Source organism: Siphateles boraxobius, unplaced genomic scaffold, assembly GCF_051911475.1.
Source record: "Siphateles boraxobius isolate OS27281-9 unplaced genomic scaffold, OSU_SipBor_1 65, whole genome shotgun sequence".
Taxonomy (NCBI): Eukaryota; Metazoa; Chordata; class Actinopteri; order Cypriniformes; family Leuciscidae; genus Siphateles; species Siphateles boraxobius.
In genome coordinates, this window is record NW_027509192.1 from 19,093,378 (window position 1) to 19,116,673 (window position 23,296).

Consider the following 23,296-nt stretch of genomic DNA (forward strand, 5'->3'; position numbering starts at 1 on the left):
ATGTTTGGTAATTGAACCTGAATGAATTTTAAATGAATGTGCTATATTTCAGATCATATATTTGTTTTCCTTAAAATTTGAACTAACACTAACTTTATTCTCATCTGAATGATAGATTATTTATTTATGTATAAAATAAAAACACATTTGATTTTTCTTTTTTAATCAATGTAGAATGTGTAACTGAAAAAATAAACAGATTAGGGCTCTGTTCGAGGACAAGAAATGAAAACCAAAGCAATATGATGAATGTCCAAAAGATTTTTTTGCTTTTAAACTGTGTGTGTGTGTGTGTGTGTGTGTGTGTGTGTGTGTGTGTGTGTGTGTGTGTGTGTGTGTGTGTGTGTAAGAGATTTTGGTTGGGTGACAGTTGTAGTTTAGCAGTACAGTTTGACAAAAGCACAATGTTGTGTTTTATTGCGATTGTACACAAATATAAGTAAACACTTTGCAGTTTGAATAATGTCCTGTATGAACAAAAGGACAGAGTATGTTTTTATGTCTACATTGTTCAATCACGCCTCACACACACACACACAAACTATTTTTCTAATCAGATCAGGCAAATATTCTGTCTTGGCACACTTCATATAACTTTCAAACTTGTGTACTTATTTCATGTGTCCATTAAGTCCATGAGACCGTAGGGTGTCTCATTTTTCATTTTAGGTTTCAGAAGGTTGCTCACGCATACTTTGTGGTTGATATGTGCCCTCAATGCACACTTTTGCAGAGCCCACACCAATGCAAGCTCTACAGCACACATCTTCTCAAAGGTCAAAGCGGGGTTACGTTATTGCCCGTCATGCACAGTAACCCCAAAGGCACCGGGGTGGCGGTGCCACCGGCTTGTTTATATATATATATTTTTATATATATATATATATATATATAGTTTAGGTAACTAAAGGCACCGGGGTTGCGGTGCCACCGGCTTGGGCCCTTAATCGCTGCTCGCAGCTATATTTTCAATTGAATCTGGGTGAAATCCGATGGTGAAGATTTACCGTGAAGAAAAGAAAAGTGAATTAGAGGGTTAACGAGAAATTGATTTCACTAATTGTTCTTAGTGGTTTGTGAAACTAGGAATTTGAACAAAGAATTAATTCTAAAAAAAAAAGGAAGGGATAAAATTAATAATTCTGAATTCATTTAAATTTTCATGCATTAAATCTTTTGTTATATTGGTCTACTTAAAATTACAATTTGTTAACTTACCTGTTGGTCTGAGTGTTCACTGCTGCTGCATCTATCTCCTCGAGCGAATCTAAATCTTCTGAGCCACTGGTCCATTAGTGAATTTGATGTAGTGAACTTATCATCGGGTTCAGGTTACACATGACACAAAAAATCTTTAACTTTTAGGTGGCAAAATATTTTTTTGTAATTCTATGAATTATACTGCGCAAAACAAAAGTAGCCTAATACTAACCCGATGAAGAATGGTCAGCCTCCATAGAACATAAAATATTATTTTTATGTAATTTTTCGTGTTCGCATTTATGAGGAAAAAAACAATGTTACGGACGTGACAGTTCTCTGTTACGGACATGACCCCTCTGAAAGCGACTTTAAAACTTTCAAAGAGACCTCAAACAGAAAGCACAAAGCCTTTCTTTAAAGTGAATTTCGTTTTTTATTAATTGTATCTTAATTTTAATCAATGTTTCATCAACCAATTGCAATAAATAAGTAAATATAGTAGAAAAGAGATCATCAAGGCCCGTACGGAAATGGGAAAGAAGGCATTTCTGTATTCTTCACCTTCAGCATGAAATAGGCTACTTTGCAAAAGGACTTGAAACTCATTGAGTTAATCTCGCTAAATGCTTTTAAATCCAAAATGAAAGACTTAGAGGCAGATGCCTTAATGTAGGATCAATGCTCTTAGACTGTAAACATTATTTTAAATGCTTATATGAAATGTTAGCTTTAGTCTTCTGTGTTATTTGTATGTACCTATGTGTTTGTACTACTGCTGACTCTACTGGTTAAATAAAGGTTAAATAAAATATCACGGAGGCGCTGGCGCGTGAACTGGACTCTCGTCCCATAAATGAACCGAAACTCAGCGTATAATGTAGGCCTACTTGCACAGACCTGAGAAATATATAGAAAGCTTGAAATTTCTACTTGTAAACAGAACAATTCAAAACGAAAGAGTCCCCAAGTAAAGTCGATTATTAAATAAACAAATAGCAAAACGAGTTGTGCGGTGTCCACCACTTTTCAAAGCAAAGTTACGCCACTGCCACCGACCAACGGTTTCGACACTAAAGCGGATTGCCATTGCCCTGTACAAGCTGGCAACCTGCGCCGAGTATAGAGTGATGGGCGAAACTTTCGGGGTTAGTAAAACAACCGGCCATGGTTTTTGTTGTGACGACTGCATCTTGCACGTGATGAAAATATCATGTGACACCACATTTATTTGCGTTAAAGCCCCTTTTCTCGACAAAAAGTGTTTCCAAACTAGTTTTTCGCGACAATTAAAGTATCGACATAGAATTTATGCGCTAAAGTTAAACGGAAAAGGATTGTGTCGACATTTGCAAAAAAATATCGATAATTGGCATTTCCATCAGCTATATCGGTAAACATTTTGATGCGCTAAACCTTTATTCGCAAAAAACCCTTGGATGGAAACCTGGCTATTGATTTCATAACTAGATTTGCGCGCTGTGTAATTGATTGACTGACAGTTTGGCGATTGGAAAGGGAGCGTTCTTTGGTCGCTTTCTTTCTATAACTCAATCACAGTTTTAATATTATTTCATCTTAAGAGAAACGATGTGAAGTTGATCTTTTAGTCACTGATGCATAAACAGTATTGAATGATTTTGAGAGAAAGATAATACTGAACTTGAATAATTATACATCTGAAATCACTGCTCACAGATCAGGCATTAAATTAAACAGGTACATGTTTGTGGCGTTGCTGGCAGGTCCGTAAAAGTCTGTTTGCAGAGCCTGTGTTCGAAATTGTGATTTTCTGTTGATTTAATAAATTTTAACCACGCATTCCTAATATTGGAATCCGAAGGAAGCTTATGCAGCAACTGTCTTCTTCCACAACCAGGTACTGCACAATATTTTGTAAATGTTTATTGCTTGGTAGCTCGATCCAGTTTAGCAAAATTACCTTGTCGTAGGCCAATAGCATGTAATGCGCAAGTCGGTGGGCGGGGCTAAACAGGCCGTGTTGAAGTAGGCGTTGATCTTCTTTTGCAGAGGAGGGGTTTTATCCTCTTTGACGTCATAGATCCCCACTTTGAAAAACCTGTCGTTCGCTGAGCCTGGTGTCAATAAAAACTTTTATTGGACTAACAAGGAAGTTTTCAGTTCTGAAACTTACAGGATATTTAGTATGAAGACCTCTTGTATGTCAAAAGGAAAATTTGATTTCTCAGTTCATCACCCCTTTAAAAATATAACACATATTCCAAAGATGCTGCTCTTAGATAGCCTACTGATTTACACGTCTTAGGCTAAATCATCATTTGGAATTATAAAAATAATAATAATAACTTTATTTTATATAGCGCTTTTAAAAGTTAATTCTCAGAGCGCTTTACACAAGCAGAATTAAGAAAACACATAAAAGAGGCAATAATACAAACAGAGTATTTGGCAATTAAAATTAAAACCAGAGAATACCATAAGATACTTCTCATTAACAACCACCAATATCACCTTTCTCCAAATGCTTCCGTAAAATAATGAGTTTTAAGGGATGATTTAAACCTTTTCAAAGATGGAGCAAATCTTATTTCAGAAGGCAAGGAGTTCCATAACTTTGGGGCAACTGAAGAGAACGCCCTATCACCCATTGTTTTTTTGTTCGTTACCGGGACAACTTAGAGACCGGCACCAGCCGAGCGAAGATTACGTGTTGGAATGTAGGGCATTAAAAGCTCGGCGAGATATTGAGGAGCGAGTCCATTCAATGCCTTATACGTCAACATAAGAATTTTAAAGTCAACACGGAATTTAACAGGTAACCAATGCAAGGTATCTAAAATAGGTGTTATATGATCCCTTTGTCTTGTCCTGGTCAGAATACGTGTGGCAGAGTTTTGTACCCACTGAAGTTTGTTCAGAATAGATTTTGATGCTCCTGCTAACAAGGCATTGCAATAGTCAATTCTAGAGAAAACCAGAGTGTTAATTAATTTTTCTGCTACAGGAAAAGACAGCATGGGCCGTAATCTGGATATATTTCTAAGATGAAAAAAAGGAAACTTTGACAGTATTACGTACGTGGAGATCGAATGTAAGATTAGGATCGAAAATTACTCCCAAATTTTTTAATTTAGATTGGAACTGAATTACCGAGCCATCCACATGTATCGCTACAGGTTGCACTCTGCGTAAATGGTGAGGCGAACCAATAAGCATCACCTCAGTCCAGTCACTATTTAAACATAAAAAGTTTGCAGACATCCCTTTTTTAATAACTGTAATACAGTTAGAAAGATGTGATACTGCCACATTTACATCAGATTTTGAGTGAACATATGCGGAGTGTCATAAAAATGAAAATCAAGATCGAGACCTCAAAAGCTGGCCAAGAGGAAAAATATAAAGAGTGAAAAGTAAGGGACCCAAAATTGAGCCGTGGGGAACACCAAATTTTACCATGCCAACCTCAGATCTGCAGTCACCTAACACAACGAATTGTTTGCGATCAGAGAAATAAGACTTAAACCAACTCAAAGCAGTGTCAGATACACCAAAGACAGACTCTAACCGCGAGAGTAAGATGCTATGATCAATAGTATCAAAAGCAGCGCTGAGATCAAGCAGAATCAGTATTGATAAGCATCCAACATCGGAAGCCATCAATAAGTCATTTGTGACTTTGACTAAAGCTGTCTCAGTGCTATGCATTTTACGAAAGCCGGATTGAAGAGACTCGAAGAGGTTATTTACAGACAAATGAGAAAGCAATTGTGAAGAAACTATACGTTCTAAGATTTTAGCAATAAAAGGGAGACTAGAGATGGGACGAAAATTTCCCAGATTCTCAAAGTCACAGCTATTTGTTTTTGGAACAGGGGTTACAGCAGCAATTTTAAGTGTAGATGGCATAACACCGTAAAACAGAGAGTCATTAATAATACTCAATACAGCTGGACACAAAAGAGAAAAGCATGACTGAAACAACCCAGCTGGTATGGGATCAACGCTTGTAGTGGTAGCCTTCATTTTTAAAACCACATTACACAGGGATTGAGAATCTAACATGGAGAATTCTGAAAGACAAATACCAGAAAATTCCATGATGCTTAATTTTGGGGTAACAGTTGTATTAGTAATGGTAATCTGATCTCTTATCCCCTCGATCTTATTGCCAAAAAACACAAGAAACTTGTTGCATAATTGAACAGAAGGAGGGACGTTAGAGATGTTATTTCTGTTTAAAAGATTGTTGATAGAATTATTCAGGATTATATCAAACAAAATGTGCTTCATAGCAACAATCTTTATGTCTATGCCCCCATAGCTGCCGTTTTAGCTGGGTGGGAGCTCTGGGCATTCGCGGTCGCAGCTCCGAGTAGCAAACACCAATCTGGTTCGTTTTTTTTTCTATAGTCAGTACTCCCAAAGGTCTAACGATCAAGATTAACTTAAAAATTGCCCGGAGTTCTCCTTTAATATGACGTTCCAACAAATTATTATCTTGTGGCTATGACTAAACTATAAGTAAACCGAACATGAATCATGAACCGGTGAATGAACTATTGCTTAAGCTTACTCATTAAGACAGTGACTTGACGCCATCTACTGGCTATTTTAGTTTCATATTTAAAAGTATTATTTCATCGTTTCCATCATTTCATAGTTCTATATTCAAAATGTTATATTTAAAACATTAATCTCATAACATTATTTATGCAATTGTAATTGCATTGTAAATGCATCCATGGTTCCTCTGTATTAATAGTCTCTGTATGTGCTGGACTTTAAACTTCTGTTTAAACAAGGATTTTTATTTTGATACTTATTTTTGAGCCCTTTGAAATGCAATATCTTTTTACACTTTTCATGATTAAACTTCATAAATTACATCTTCGTGGATTTTACTGTGGAAGTGTTTAGCGGCTGGATAGCTGGATCAATGAAAACAGTGAGCCCAGTGACACTGTAAATAATATCTAATGCCTTCAGAGTCTGCTTCTGCACGTCCCACATCTGCAGTGCGAAGATGGATTTTGTTGAAACGGATTTTATTTTACTGGTAACAGCACTATAGTAGTGCCTTATTATTCTAACTGAATTGATCGATTAAAATTAAGAATTTGACATACATGTTGATTCATCTATTTGATAAGGTTTAAAAAAATGCCCCGTGGAATTCAATTTCTAGCAGAAAATCACCTCTTTATGGAAAAGTTTCTGTTGCTGTCATCCATGTTTTTGGAAGATACATTAAAAATGCAGTTAGCTTCGGTCTGCGTATCTACAATGCATGGCAGGAGATGTGTAATATTATAAATATAATTTCATAATATATATTAATTATATTATATCTTTATAATAGTATTCAAATAATATGCACTTACTGCTTGTACATGATGCACCTTTTGTTTGATATAATCATGAATAATTTCAATTGATGATTTAGCCTAAGACGTGTTAATCAGTAGCCTATCTAAGAGCAGCATCTTTGGAATATGCATTATATTTTGAAGCATTTGAATTGTCATATTTTATGCATGCAAAATTAGGAAACATGAATGTGAACTGAATTTGCAGTCGTATTTCAAACATTGATCAATATGCTTGCATAGACTTCAGTGAAATGTACGCTGGTTTCTCTCCTCGTTCTGAGATGGTGTGCGTCTGAGATGGTTAAGGTAGCATCTGATCCTGTGTTTGGAGATATCCAGGACAAACAGGGCACCGGTAAATTCAAAATCCTAGTGCACAAGACATTTAGAGGGAATAGTTTTGCCACTAATGTTGCTGTTTCAGTTCCATCTAAGAAGACTGACATGCTGTGTCATCACAGCAAGGATACTGCTCGGTATCTAAGTCTACTGGAAACTGTTTGTTCTGTGCAAATCAACATCCATGAGACAAGATTGAATTCCTGAAAGCCAAGGGTATTTGTTTTGGTTGTCTAAAGACAGGACATTTGATTAAGAAATGTGACAATCGTTTGATTTGTGATGTTTGTGAAGAAGCACATCCAACTATCCTGCAAATATATATCGCAAAGAGGTAACTGTGAAAGGGAAAGAGAAAAGGTGTAAAGTAGTGTCTGCTCAAACTTGTGGTCAGGGGCCGGTAAAGAGGGGAGTTTAATGCCAATCATAGCAGTTCAAGTGAAAGCAATTAAAGGTAACAAGGTTTTCTGGACCCTGGAAGCTCGGCGACTTTTTGTTCTGAACATCTAATGAAAGAGCTGAATCTGAGCGGAAAGAGGGTCAACATTCTTCTTCGTACCATGGGTCAGGAAAAATCTGTGTCCTGTAACGTTATTTATGGACTGGAAATCATTGAAATAGATACCAACCGTTCCCTTTCGTAGTCACTCCGAGTTACGTCGGATGACGACGAATGGGGGTTTCGCTTAGAACACCTATCGACTTCGAGTATTACAAAACGAGCCAATGGCGATGAAATGCCATGGGTCTGCGGAATTTGCATAGCGTATCTCCGCCCCACCGCGTGGGTATAAAGGAGGACGCCGGCAACATGCAGGTATGTTTTCGCTTCGGAGCCAAGAATATTTCTTCACTCCACAATCATCTCTGACTTCGCTCTATGAGACGAGCTTCTCTCTCCGGTGTTGGTGTGACGGCGATCTGCAGCGAGCTCACAGTGCCTGCTGATCTGTGCAGTGATCTGCCAGTGTGTGTGTGTCTCCCTGTGCGCTTCAACATCGCGGAGTTTTTTTCTCCTCTCATAAAAGAGCTCGCACGCGGCACGTCTTTTTAAAGACGGCTCGCCCGTGCATTTCTGGTTGCAGCGGACTGGTATCGGACTCTGATGGGCACGAGCGCTGTCTAGTGTGTTTGGGCTTTGATCATGCTTGAACAGCGCTCGTGGATGACTCATGTTCTCTCTGGGAACGTGATCATCGCGTCATATATAGGTCGAGACTCGGTGAACTCGCAAGAGTGAGAGTCCCCTCATCCACTACCCGATCTTCGGCTGGTGGACAGGGTGACCTGAGGGTGTTGGTCTGGAACAAGGCGCCGACTCTGTGTCCACGCCCCAGCCCCCCCTCTTTAATGACGGTGCCCGCTAGCGAACTGATGATTCCACGAGTCTACCCTCGGGTGGCCCGTGTGTTTTCATTTGAAGCTACAGAGGATGATGCTGTGTCTGTAGCAGCATCACTAGGTGGGCTTGATTCTTCTGGAAATGACGACTCTTCACAGCTGCCACCCTTTGGTGTGCATACGGCTGTGCCTGAGTCTGATCCGGGGATGATGGCCATGCTTTCCCGGGACGATTGGTTTTTGGGTGAGGCCGCCGACGCGTCCACGGCAAACCCCAATATCTTTCCTCCCGGACGTGCATGATGAGTTCACGGGTCCTCTCGTTGGTCTCATCCGCCTTTCCTCCCCTCAGGGGCCGCTGCCCATGGGTACACTGGGGTTCCCCCGGTTGAACGCTCTGTTGCCATGCTACTGTGTCCTCAGAGTGCTTCCCGGCGCAATCCTAAGCACCCGTCCAAGCCTGTAGTTCTTTTCGTCACAGTATCTGTGGCGAAATCCTATAGTGCCACAGGACAGGCAGCTGCCTCACTGCATCCCGTGACCGTTCTGCTGGTCTACCTGACCCAGACGCTCATGGACATGCAGGAGGGCGGGACTGACCCGAGGCTCTTCAGTGAGCTGCGCGCCGCCACTGACCTTGCTCTCCGAGCGACGAAAGTGGCCGTACGCTCTCGGAGTCAGGGTGATGTTCACCAGTTTGGGGCTGACCGGTCTGATGTGCAAGATGTCGGGCGGACCCGTCTGCTCGACACCCCCATCTCCCAGGTCGGCCTCTTCGGCGGTGCGGTTGAGTGCTTCTGCCCACAGTTCTCAACCGCCCGTGAGCAGATTGAGGTTATTCTGCCCGACGGCCCCGCCGTCCGCTCAGATCCCTCAGTCTGCCCACCGCCGAAGGCTCCCTCCCACGGTTCCAACCCCGCTCGTTCACCCGGGCCTGGCTCTGGAAGACCGTAGGGGGATGCCACAGCCCTCTCCAGCCCCGCACCCCGCTAAACGCCGGGTTAAGCGGCACTTTTGAGATGGGCTGCTCAGAGATGAGACTCAGTTCTGTCCAGGAGTTGGTAGCAGGGCCACTCCTTTCCCCGGTGGAGGGCTGGGGAAGAATCCTTATTCAGGAAGAACTGACTCTCTCCTCTCTGAGCATACAGAGTTCTCGGACGACACAGAGCGCCGCCCACAAGCCGTGCTCTCCTCTTCCCCCTCTGCCCCAGAGGTGGTTGACACGGCGTGCCGTCCACGGACCGTTTCGCCCCTGTCCCCCTCTGTCGCCAGACCCCTGACAGAGCAGGCCCCCGTGGAACGCTGGTCCTTCCCTGGCCTCCTCTGTCAGGGTGCGGTTATGACCTTGCCCCCACACCGGGCCGCTATGCCGCCCTCGTCTGGGCTGGTCATTTCCGCTTCGCTGCACCACCGGGGGGACGTCTGTGGTTCTTCACTCCGCTGGCACAGTTGGGAGCCTGCACTAGAGCTCCCTATCTGTTCCGCTGGGTCGTGCAAACCATCGGCTCGGCTTTGCGATTCAGTTCGCACGGTCTCCTCCCGGCTTCACGGGAGTCCGCTCCACTTTCGTCGGTGGCTATGCCCCTATCATGAGAGCGGAGGTTGCTCCCTACTGGCGAAGGGTGCGATTGAGACTGTCCCTCCAGCCGAGATGAGGTCCGGGTTAACAGTCCCTACCTCATTGTCCCGGAGAAGTCTGGTGGGTTACGGCCAATCCTGGACCTATGCATCTGAACCGCTCCCTTCTCAGGCTGCCGTTCAAGATGCTCCTGGCCAAACGCATTTCTGGATGTGTGCGGCCACAGGATTGGTTTGCAGCGATCGACCTGAAGGACGCCTACTCTTACGTCTCCGTTCTCCTTCGACTCAGACCGTACCTACGTTCTGATGTCAGGGCGCGCGCATGTCAGTACGCTGTTCTCCCATTCGGGCTAGCCCTGTCTCCTCGCGCCTTCACAAGGTTGTTGAGGCAGCCCTTGTTCCTCAATGGGAACACGGGGTTCGCATCCTGAACTATCTCGGTGACTGGCTGTCTTAAGCTCACTCCTGAGACCAGGTTTGTGAATACAGGGACCCAGTGCTCCGGCACCTAGGTCGTCTGGGCCTTCGGGTCAACTGGGAAAGGAGTAACTTTGCCCCGTGCAGGGGAGCTCTTTTCTCGGCATGGACTTGGTCGCCTTCTCCACTCAGCCATTAAACAAGAGTGCGGTCCCACTGAAATTGTTTCAGAGGCTCCTGGGGCATATGGCATCTGCAGCTGCGGCAACGCCGCTCGGATTGCTTCATATGAGACCGCTTCAGCTGTGGCTTCGCGATCGAGTCCCGAGGTGGGCATGGCATCATGGCACGCTCCGAGTTACAGTAACTCCGACCTGTCGTCAGACCTTCACCCCGTGGTGGAACCTCAGTTTCTACGGGCCGGTGTTCCCCTAGAACGAGTTTCCAGGCATGTTGTTGTCTCCACAGATGCCTCTTCCACGGGCTGAGGCGCCATGTGCAACGGACATGCTGCCGCGGGCTCCTGGACAGGACCCCAGCGCCTTCTGCTTGTCAATTGCCTCGAGTTGCTGGCAGTACGCCTTGCCCTGCACCGTTTCCTCACGTTGCTCAGGGGTCAACACGTACTAGTCCGTTCAGACAATACCGCGACTGTAGCGTACATCAACCGTCAGGGTGGTCTACGCTCCCGCCGTATGTCGCAACTCGCACGCCACCTCCTCTTATGGGGTCAGAAGCACCTGAGGTCCCTTCGTGCTATCTACATTCCGGGAGATCGGAGCTTTGCAGCCGACGAGCTGTCACGGTTTCGGCCCATCTCCGGCGAATGGAGACTCCATCCCCAGTCGGTTCAGCTGATTTGGGACCAGTTCGGGGACGCACAGATCTGTTTGCCTCTCACGACTCGACCCATTGCGCCCTGTTCTATTCCCTGACCGAGGGCTCTCTCGGCACGGATGCACTGGCGCACAGCTGGCCGCGGGGCCTACGCAAATATGCGTTTCCCCCAGTGAGCCTTCTCGCACAGACCTTGTGCAAGATCAAGGAGGACGAGGAGCAGCTCATTCTGGTTGCGCCGTATTGGCCCACCCGGACCTGGTTCTCCGAACTGTTACTCCTCGCGACAGCACCTCCTTGGCCAATTCCTCTGAGGAAGGATCTCCTTTCTCAGAGACGGGGCACCCTTTGGCACCCTCGACCCGATCTCTGGAGGCTCCACGTGTGGCTCCTGGACGGGACGAGGCAGGTTTGAGTACCCTGCCACCAGCGGTGGCGGCTACCATCACTTCCGCTAGAGCATCGTCCACGAGACATGTCTATGCGTTGAAGTGGAACCTCTTCGTCAACTGGTGCTCTTCTCGTCGAGAAGACCCCAGGAGATGCTCGATCTCTGTCGTGCTTTCCTTCCTGCAAGATGGGTTGGAGCGAAGGCTGTCTCCCTCCACCCTGAAGGTGTATGTGGCCGCTATCGCCGCATATCACGAAGCAGTTCAAGGTAAGTCTCTGGGGAAGCACGACCTGATCGTCAGGTTCCTGAGAGGAGCGAGGAGACTGAATCCTCCTCGCCCTCCTCTCGTTCCCTCTTGGGACCCTTCAGTGGTCTTAAATGCCCTGCAGAGGGCTCCCTTTGAGCCTCTGCAACCAGTTGAGCTTAAGTTCCTGTCTATGAAGACAGCGCTCCTGGTTGCATTGGCCTCCATCAAGAGGGTAGGGGACCTGCACGCATTCTCCGTTGACGAAGCGTGCCTGGAATTCGGGCCCGGTCACTCTCACGTGATCCTGAGACCCCGGCCTGGATATGTGCCCAAGGTTCCCACCACTCCCTTCCGGGACCAGGTGGTGGACCTGCAAGCGCTGCCCCAGGAGGAGGCAGACCCAGCCTTGGCACTGCTCTGTCCAGTACGCGCTCTCCGCGCTTACGTAGACAGAACGCAGTGTTTCAGGACCTCAGACCAGCTCTTTGTCTGTTATGGTGGGAGACTGAAGGGAAAGGCTCTCTCAAAGCAGAGGTTGTCTCACTGGATAGTGGACGCCATTGCTTTGGCTTACCAACAGCAAGGCCGACCGTGCCCCCTTGGTGTGACAGCCCACTCCACTCGGAGTGTGGCTTCCTCTTGGGCTCTAGCACATGGCGCCTCGCTGGCAGACATTTGTAGAGCTGCAGGCTGGGCGACACCCAACACATTCGCCAGATTCTATAATCTCCGAGTGGAGCCTGTGTCCTCTCGTGCTGGACCCGCTCAGGTGTCTTCGCTTGCTCGCCATTCCACTCCACGGACTGGATACGTGCGATTATTCCTCAGGTGAGCCTTCCTCTTTGAAGCCCTGAGTTCCTCCTGCACTGTTGACGCTGGCGCCAGTGTCTATTGCCTGGGCGTCGGCTAGGTGCCTCCGTGTGCATGGTTCCTCCCTGAGTAACCCCCACATGTGTATTTCCACTGTAAGCCTCCTTGAGCATGTGTCTTTCCCTTGGCAGCCATCTTGCCCTCCTGGAGTTGAAAGTTGCCACCCCTCGGGCTGGTCACTCCAGTGTTCCTCCATATGTAGCCCTCCGGCCATATGTGTACCTTAAGTCCTCCCTACGGGTAGGCATGCTGCGGCATATCTCCTCTGAGATATGCTTCCCAGTGTACCTTGGTATTCCTGTGTTAAGTAGGACTCCTTCGTCTGTGCCAGTATCACGACAGGGGGATCAGACTTTCGCAGGGCACTGGAAGACAGCTGTGAAGGTGGCGTGATTTCACGGGGACCCCCATTCGTCGTCATCCGACGTAACTCGGAGTGACTACGAAAGGGAACGTCTCGGTTACGTATGTAACCCTCGTTCCCTGAGTAGGGAACGGAGACGTTACGTCTCCCTGCCACTTCCGCTGTACCGCTGGGCAGACGCCTGAGTTCAGTCTCGGCTCCTCAGCGAAGACATACCTGCATGTTGCCGGCGTCCTCCTTTATACCCACGCGGTGGGGCGGAGATACGCTATGCAAATTCCGCAGACCCATGGCATTTCATCGCCATTGGCTCGTTTTGTAATACTCGAAGTCGATAGGTGTTCTAAGCGAAACCCCCATTCGTCGTCATCCGACGTAACGTCTCCGTTCCCTACTCAGGGAACGAGGGTTACATACGTAACCGAGACGTTTCTTCGCATTTCCTGCTGTATATATGCAGCAGAAGATGCCTGTTGACTCTGATAACATCATTACTCAGGAGGAGTTATCCAAAAGGGTCATACTTGAACAAGGAACCATACATCAAGAACATCAAGATACCACACATCAAGTAGGTGTTGATTTATTGATTGGAACTAATGCTGCTAATGTGATTGAACCATTACATTTAAGAGGACAGTTCATCTTTTCGGAGCCGTCTCTTCTCTGAGCTGTGCTTGTTACGCCTTGAAACAGACCGCAAAGGACAATCAAGCAGACTTTCCAGCAGAGGTAATTGAAACCATCAATGATAACTTTTATGTAGATGACTGTCTGAAGAGCATCTCTCTTCTGAGGAAGTGGCCATCTCTATGGTTAAAAATCTCACTATTCTCTGTCAAAAAGGAGGTTTCTGTTTAACAAATGTAACAAAATTATACTAAAGCAAAATCTTGAGTAGTTCTTGTCTGATAAAACATTCAAAACTCTCCGTGGAGGTTGAGTCGTGAAGAGAGCTGCAGCCCATCGTAAAGGAGTGATTGATTTGTCGGAAATACTTTGGAAATAAACAATGACTACATATTAGACTACACCCCCCCCCCAAACCCCCCCCCCCCCCCCCCCCCCCCACAATACGCATAAATTACTACATCGGATTTTATTTACATGTGAACTCGTGAACATTTTTAATGGAGCAAAACAAGTTAAAAAGAAAGACATTAGTTTGCATTTACATCCGTCTGCATGGACTTTATACACGTTCTAAACAGCTTAAACAGCTTACTCCTATTATCAAAGACAACAGCATTGGAAAGCCATTACAGATATCTTAAAACATGCATGCAAATACACCTTTACTAAGCCACACATTAAACATTCTATTAACCATTCCTACCTTGCAAACTGTTGTCATCCACCATTTTTTCTAAGAATTGTATATAAAAGGCTTGAACCTTTGGGTCATTTTAAACAGGCGTAATTCAAATGTTTGAAAATAAAAATGTAGCTGGGGCACATGTAAAAGTGACATAAGGTATGCAAAGAAGACTCAAGAAGGTTTTTGTCCTATTCTATATCTTAACCTGTTAACCTTCAAGGCCACTTTTGAAAAATCCCCAGAAATGGCATACCCAAACTTAAACAGATACAGTTCATGAACCCTTTGCACTAAAAGCACAAGTATGATCTCATTTGAAAGCTGACACCTAGTAGTTTATTGTAAATGTAGAAATAATTATTGTCATAATGAAAAAAAAATGTTTAAATAGCTTCAAAGTTTTGTAAAGTTATTAGAAATTTACTTTCATGAAACATCTTCATAAAAATAAATTTGAAGTTGGCCCTGGAGCAATCTAGAAATGCACTGCAGCTAAAGCCATATGTGTGACCATTTTATATTTAAAATCTGAAAATGATAAGTCTAAAACTCTGTATTTAGTTAAATGTTTTTCAAGATCATGTCAAATTACTTTATTTTGATTAGACTCTAAAATGCAAACTGATGTTTAGTCATCTTCTGAGTCATCTAATCAGTCTATTGTCTCTATTATTTTGTGGTGCAAACGAGCCCCATTCAGAGTCAGTCTCTCCCTGCACACATTTACACCTCTCCAGACTGGTTATGGCTCTAAATATGCATTTCTTTTGTCTGCATTATAGCTACTAACGACTGGCTATTCACAGGCTATTCATAGGGTTTCAAACCCTAATTTCTTTTATCAAAGTTCTCACTAAATATTTGAAACTGGTATCAAATGCACTGAAACATTTCAGTAAGCATTCCTATTTAGAAAAAAATCATAAAACAATAACTGCTGGTGGCAGGTGCACCTGGGCTAGCTAGCATGTTAGCTTAGCACACTATCAATACACGACCATTTATGAGATTAAAACCATGTTTGTGCTCCAAACTTACTTTATAACGCAAGTCGAGTGTTTTAAATAATCTTCTGTGATCTATTTTGGCTTCAGATAAAAAAAAAAATCCGACAGAAAATTTATTATTTATAGTGTTCTGCACGATGATGAAATCTATATCGATTAGCATTGCATTATAAATATAATCTATTATTATGAAATACCTGGCATGGCTTGAAGAACACAGGTAACTCAAATATCATTGCAATCATGTTTATTGTCTTCAAAACATCTTTATCTGCATGTTGCAGCGATCTCTGTCAGCTACTGTCTGTATCAGTGACGTCCTGGCATGTCACATGACTATGGGTCTTCTTCGTGATCCATATATGGACTGTTATTGTGCATATAGCGCCCTCAGGCTATTGGTATGAATTGAAAACACAGCACATCTCAGTAAGAAGCGATCATAATGATTACATCGACGCATTTGGGTATAAATTCAACAAATATTATTCCTGTCTATAGAAATATGATGTGAATCTATGAGAATATATCAATATTTCTCCAAGTCTGCACATTTTTGAGCTAAAGCCCTGAGGGACAATGTTTTGCGAATCGCTGTCATGACGACAGCTTGGAGTGTTTTTTATGAATGGACCAGCTGACGCTCATAATTCATATTAAAGGTATCGACTCATTTTTCCATTTCATAACTCCTGACACAAATTAAGACATAACTGTCACTATAAGTTTCTCAGAATACAATAGTGGTCAAATACTGAATCTTGAGTATTATATCTTTTTAATGATGTATAGTTTGTCAAGGTATAACATTAAATCTGATAGTAAATTTGAACTAAATAAAAAAAAAAACGCTTCAGTGCGCCGACGCTCTGGAAACGGTTAACAGGTTAAAGTCAGATGTGCATGCTGTGGATTAAATGTAGCCTTTATTCCCAATCAGTAAGCATTATATATGGCCTCATGTCTGATGCAACATTTTAAAAATAACTTTTCAATGCACTGGTGCTCACTGCTCATTACTTGTTACGATGCTAGATTGGGAGAGGGAGTGTTGTGAACCTTGTTCTTCTTAAGTGTAGAAAAACTCAGAAGCAAAAACCAGGAGACTTGGGATATCTTTCAATGCAGAAGTTACTCTTTACTGAAGACTTTGCTGTTGCGATGCTGTAGTCACCAAGTCCAAAATCTTTACCCAAGTCTAACTCAAATAAACGTTCCCTTGCAATTTATAAACATTTTAGGGGCAGGGCTTAACATTGTGATGAACAAAGAATGTAAATGAAGTAATACAGGTTTAGGAGCCTGCCCTATACTGAGAGTGTTACCAATTCCAATCCAATCAGCATAACTATTCAAACAGTGAAACTACCAAAGTTTCAGTAATCTGCTTACAATAGAGAGAAACAGGAATATCAGGCTGGAATAGAGCCAGATACAGAAAAACAGGATTCGCTGGACTCTCTTGCTGGAAAACTATTTCACAGCAAATATCATCATCATCATAACCTTAAATGCGAAATTCAGTATACGAAACTGTCTCAGTTTATATACTATTGTATTGGAACCTAAATGAAAACATTTTAATAAATTTGTAACACTACATTTCCCCCTTTGAGAGTTCTAATAACTCTCACATTATGTACAAATTTAAACACTTAAAAGTTCATTCTTGTAACTTGTGATCGTTACAGGCAAATAACGCATGTTCTGTGTTTGCTTTTCTGCAATTGCATGCTGACACAGGAACAATCATGCAATTTTAGGGTCCGTGGCGCCCCTGCGGGTAATAGTCTTTTCTTTTAGGAACTGTGATTTTCTCGTGAGAGGCGTGATTCATTTGTTGTATGAAACGCTTGATACTGTGGACGCATAGATAGTACGCCAGTAGAACAAACAAGAACATAATTGCTATTTCCTTTATCCACAACCAGAGTTTTCCAATCAAGTTTCCGAACCATGAAGAATTATCTTCAGTCATATGGTGTAATTTTGCTGAAAGATCAAGAATGTCTTTTTGGATTTTGTTCAAGTTCTCTGTTGGGTCCATTAAAACCGGTGCAGCATTCAGGTCTGATGATGGTGCAGGATCCTCCTTGCGTTGAATCCAAGGCCACTCTGTTCTGTAAGATCATTATCTTGTGCGAAGGGAGAGTGTCCGTCATGTTACTGGTACGACAATCTTGATCATGTTGATGGATGACTGAAGGTTTCGTATGTGAGTCTCTGCGTTGTCTATTTTTTTTTCTTTCGTGATAGTTGGTTTGGCAGTGGGTCTAGTCGTTTTCTTGAGGTTTTATTGTGTCTTCATACGCAGATGACGAGGTCGTTGTGTATGGGTCCCGGACAGTCATCAAGTGGTGTCTCCACAGAGTAAGAAAGAAAACAAAAGACAGGAGAGCAGTATTTGTTGACACACTAGGATTGTGAACTTTTTCGAGTCTGCTAGACAGTAGAGCAGTATTTGTTCAAACACTATGGTTGTAAACTTTTTCTGAGTCTGCTATTGTTGTTCCCTCTTTCCCTATGTCTTAATTATGACACCTAAAGAATGCAGTGAGGTGAGGATGGACTAATGGATGGGAAGGCCTATGAGGGATTCTTCACCGAAGGGTTGGCCTCCGACACCTGTTGCAATCGGTTCTTCCCTCGGCTCCCCACTGGTTCGTGTCCTATCCTAGGGGAACAACTTTACAGTGTGACACATGAGTCTAGGTTTTCCTTCCCTGACACAATACTGCAGCTGCTGTAATCAACATCACTTGATGTGGTCCATGCCACTTAAGTTCTAATGGCTTTTTCCTGAATGACTTTATCATGACCAATTGACCTGGGATGATTGTGTGTCCACCTTCTGGTGGAGTCTGGCAACATGACTCAACTCTCTCTCTGGCACACTGTACCGCCTTTGTTAGGTTTTCACAGTAAGCAATCAGGGCATCTGAGGCAATGTGTACATCAGCATTTCTAAGATCAATCACACCTGGCATCTGCATGGGGCGTCCAGTAATAATCTCATGAGGGCTCAATCCTGTACTGTTCTGTTAGGTGATGCTCTCATACTACACAGTACTGCTGGCAGTGCCTCGACCCATGGTACCCCTTCCTGATGCATTTTGCTTAGTCTGGTTTTTATTGTTCTGTTCGATCGTTCAACCTGTCCTGATGCTTGTGGCCTGTATGGGCAGTGAAGATTCCACTTAATCTTCAAAATTCTAGACACTTCCTTAACTACCTGTCCTGTGAAGTGTGTACCTTGATCTGAGTCAATGCAATCTGGTAATCCCCATCTGGGAATGAAATCAGTGACAAGACATTTAGCAATATGTGCAGCTGTAGCACGCCCTGTTGGATAAGCTTCTACCCATCTTGAGAACTTATCTATTACTACCAAAACATCAGTTTTTCCCTTACAACGAGGTAATGATATGTAATCAACTTGCAGGTGACGAAATGGTCCTGATGTGGCTGGGGTATGTGCTGCTGGTGTAGTGGCTGCTGGTACATCATTATTTTTCTGACATGTAACACACCTTTTGGCTGTTTCTCTGGCTACATTTCTGAATTTTGGATTCCACCACTGATTTGAGAACCTGTGATTCATCGTTGCTGGATCACTGTGACCCAAATTGTGTATTTGTTGAGCCAAATATGGCAACAGTGATTAAGAAGCGACATACTTCCCCCCTTTGGTCCAGCAACCCAATGAATCCACTGTGGCTCCTTTGTCTAACCATGTCCATGCTTCATACAGAGGAACGTCTTTGTACAGATCAATTATTGATTCAGGAGGCATAATTGTTGCATAGAAACATAGAAACAAGCCTGTTTAGCTGCTATATCAGCAAGAGCATTACCTTTAGCTTCCGTAGTATTAGTTGTGAGATGTGCTTTCACTTTGATCACTGCTAATTTCTTTGGAAGTTTCATTGAAAACATTAGATCTTTCACTAATTCACCATGCTTAATGGGGGATCCAGCAGAAGTTAGAAACTGTCTGGTTTGCCAAATGACACCAAAATCATGAATTACCCCAAAAGCATATCTGGAATCTGTGTAGATTTTAGCAACTGATCCTGAAGCTAGCGTGCTTGCTCTTGTTAGGGCTACTAGTTCTGCAGCTTGAGCTGAAAAATTATCTGGAGGACGTCCTGAAGCTAACACTTCCGTGGTGGACGTTACTGCATAACCTGCTCGTCTGTTACCTTCAATTACTTGAGCTGAACCGTCAACAAACAACTCAAATTCTGAATTCTCTATGGGAGTTTCTTTTACTTCACTCGTAGGTGTATATGTAAGCGTAACACAATCGTGAGTCACTTCTCCTTCATCCTCTAACAAATTCTCAGTCATTGCAGACATCATACATGAGGATGGGTTCGTGACTGGTGCACGCTGTAAAACAATGTTCGGAGCTGTGAGAGTTGCTAACCAATTTCCCCAACGGGAGGAGATTACAGAAGTGACTTTTGTTTTTATTCATCAGTGCGGACACTGCATGAAGGCATTTTACATTTACAGTCTGACCTAACACCATTACTGATGAAGGGCCTATGCTGTAGCATAACATTTAAGGCTGTGAGTTTACTTAACCAGTGTTCCCCAAAGGAAGGGTGAGACCGTCACTTTACTTTTGCTCTATTAAACAAAAAATAAGTCTTTCATCTTTGTTGTAAGTTACTGGGGAAATTAAGCACTCACAGCCCAAATGGTTAACACCTCAACAAGCTGCCCAAAGAGTTTAATGACGAGGGGACGGGCTGCTTCAGAGTAGCAAGCAGACTGAGTAGGAGCTGAGCAACCTTGTTAACTTCTCTAAAATTCTTTTTGTTTTTCCTACACTCTTTTCCCCAATGTCCATGATTACCACAGTAATAACAACTACTGCCCTCTCTCTTAGGACATTTGCGTTTCTGTTGATTCTCTGTGTTGACCTTAAAGGATGCAGCTTCAATTTTTACTCTTGCCTTGACATCAGAGTCTCTTTCCCATGCGGCTAACCTCTCCAGGTTGTTTTGTATGGTTCTAGTGGACCATGTTAAGTCTAAGAAAGGCAATGCTTTTCTATGTTCTGACAACAGACCATCAAACGATGTGCGAACTAGGGGACCATTATCTTCTAGCACCTCCTCTGAAGTGTCAGCCATACCACTGTATGCTGCTGCTGACTGACAAAATCTTTGAGTGTACTCACTAACATTCTCATCTTTTTCTGTACACAACTAATGATCTTTGACCAGTCCATGTTTGGTCCAACAATGTTTTTCAACGCTTTCAGAACTCCCTCTCTCAATTCATCTTTTCTGGCATGTTGTAGTTCAGAAGTAACAGCAGACTCAAAACTCTTGAATTCAGATTCAGTTAGAATTTGTGACATCAGCTGTGTGACTTCTGCCAACGACATGTTGTAAAGACACATTTTACTGATCAATGCCCTCCTAAATTCAGAAAAATCTGTGCGTACTGAAGGTATGCTTTGGGATAGTCTTTCTATGTCTCTAGGTTCGAGTGCTTTGGCAACAGTTTGGTTTTGGACAACAGAAGAGTTGGGAGGAACACTTTCAGTTCCCTCAATTCCCTGAGATCTTCTTGCGACACATACCTTTACTGAATCTACAGGCTTATCAGTTTCTGATGGGATGTCTACATCTGTTTCAAAGAATGCTTGTAAGTCAGGATAAGTTTCATCTGACTGTTGGTCTTCTGAGTCACATTTGGTTGAGGCCTTGTTATGGCCCACCTTAGTGTGCAATTGTTTGTTCTGTTCTTTTAATTTAGCTATACACCTAGATTGTTCTCGTGCAATGGATAAGCTAAATTCCATGTGATAGAAAATAATGCCTTTATGTTTCTCTTCCTGATACATGCACCCAACACCTTCTTGCATTCTTCAATAGACCATACTTTTTCTGGGTGAATACCAAATTTCTTTCTCAAATCCAATCTGACTGACTCAGTCACTATGGAGTCCATATGCTCCCCTAACAATGACCTGAACTCACTGTCTGTCCATAAAGGAGTACCAAGACCATCTTTTTCTTTTGTGGGGATTAGTCTAGCATTCCTTCTAAACATTGTTGTGAGTTTTCTTTGTTGCCAACACAAACAGACACTAAAACTTCTCTGATCCACAGAGGGTACACTCGTTAACACATATTACTGTTGTTAATGCTAACCTTCTCTGCCTAAAGCAAAGGATACACAAATTACTAGCAATTTATGCTAAAATTTTCCCTGCCTGAAAAGAACTTTTGCCACTTCCCTGGCAAAGCAGAGGATAAAACAATTTTAACATGTATGTTAATCTTCCCTGCCTGAAAACAGAGGGTAGAATATATTAGCACTTGATGGTAATCTTCCCTAACTTTATAGAGGATAAAACACTTCCCTGGCAAAGCAGAGGGTAAACCGTATTAACATGTACGTTAATCTTCCCTGCCTGAAAAACAGAGGATACATTTTATCTCTAAAAGCAACTTTAGAGGATAACTTTAGTTAACCAAACCCTACAGCTGTCTGTTAACTTTTCTCTGGCGGCGCAGAGGATAACACATTTGTACTGGTCTTCAGCAGTTCTTTGAATAGAGTGAAACTCACCAAATTGTTTGTTGTATGGAAAAATTCATTCTGGAAACTCAGTCAGATCTTTGTTGAGTTCAATCTGGATTCAAAAGATTCAGTCTGAAACTGGAAAGTCAGATCTTTGTTGAGCTTGAGCTTGAGGTTTGCAAGATTCCGTCTGGAACTCAGTCAGAAAGTTCATTCTTTGTTGAGATCTTTTGTTGCTTCAATCTGGATTCTGGTGAGTAGCTCTATTCGGGTCACGGCACCATCTGTTGTGAACCTTGTTCTTCTTAAGTGTAGAAAAACTCAGAAGCGAAAACCAGGAGACTTGGGATATCTTTCAATGCAGAAGTTACTCTTTATTGAAGACTTTGCTGTTGCGATGCTGTAGTCACCAAGTCTAAAATCTTTACCCAAGTCTAACTCAAAGAAATGTTCCCTTGCAATTTATAAACATTTTAGGGGCAGGGCTTAACATTGTGATGAACAAAGCATGTAAATGAAGTAATACAGGTTTAGGAGCCTGCCCTATACTGAGTGTGTTACCAATTCCAATTCAATCAGCATAACTATTCAAACAGTGAAACTACCAAAGTTTCAGTAATCTGTTTACAATAGAGAGAAACAGGAATATCAGGCTGGAATAGAGCCAGATACAGAAAAACAGGATTTGCTGGACTCTCTTGCTGGAAAACTATTTCACAGCAAATATCATCATCATCATCATATCCTCAAATGCTGAATTCAGTATACGAAACTGTCTCAGTTTATATACTATTGTATTGGAACCTAAATTAAAACATTTTAATAAATTTGTAACACTACATTTCCCCCTTTGAGAGTTCTAATAACTCTCACATTATGTACAAATTTAAACACTTAAAAGTTCATTCTTGTAACTGGGGGAACACGGTGTCATGAACATCATGTCCTCCGGGATGACAGCGGGCTGTTCGGGGACGGCCTCCGGGACGACAGCGGGCTGCTTGGGGATGGCCTCTGGGTCTTTAGGGGTGGTGGTCGCGACCTCCTCCTCCTTCTCCTTCTTTGGTGATGAGATTGGGCCTTCAACCTCTCCCACCAGATGCTTGGCTGCCATGGTCTCCTCAGTCCTGCGAGCAGCCATGGCGAAATAATAAAATAATGTCTTCGGAGGCCCCGTACCGCTGGATCCATTCATGGTCGAGTCCTTCTGTCACGAATGCGCACACACAAAAGGTTTGGATCCAAGTGCAGTGGTATTTATTGGAGTAATCCAAAATCGTAGTCGCCAGACACAGGTTCAAAATCATACAAAGGCAGTCCAGAAACAGGAAACAAAACAAGAACAGATCTCCAAAGTGCAGTAACATTAAACAAGGACTCGAAAACAATCACAGATACAAACAGGGTATATATACACACAGATACTAACAAGGTGACGGGAATCAGCTGTGTGCAATAATCAATGAGTGACAAACAGGATGATG

General features: G+C 43.1%; 1 long non-coding RNA gene across 1 annotated transcript in view; it reads right to left on the reverse strand.

Annotated features, from left to right (window-relative positions):
* Nucleotides 1–939: 939 nt before the first annotated feature.
* The window catches only part of LOC143721172 (uncharacterized), a 158,411-nt gene continuing 136,054 nt past the window's right edge, over nt 940–23,296 (reverse strand). The window contains exon 5 of the long non-coding RNA XR_013196683.1: nt 940–950. This is a non-coding gene — a long non-coding RNA (uncharacterized LOC143721172). The remainder of the gene's footprint in view (nt 951–23,296) is intronic.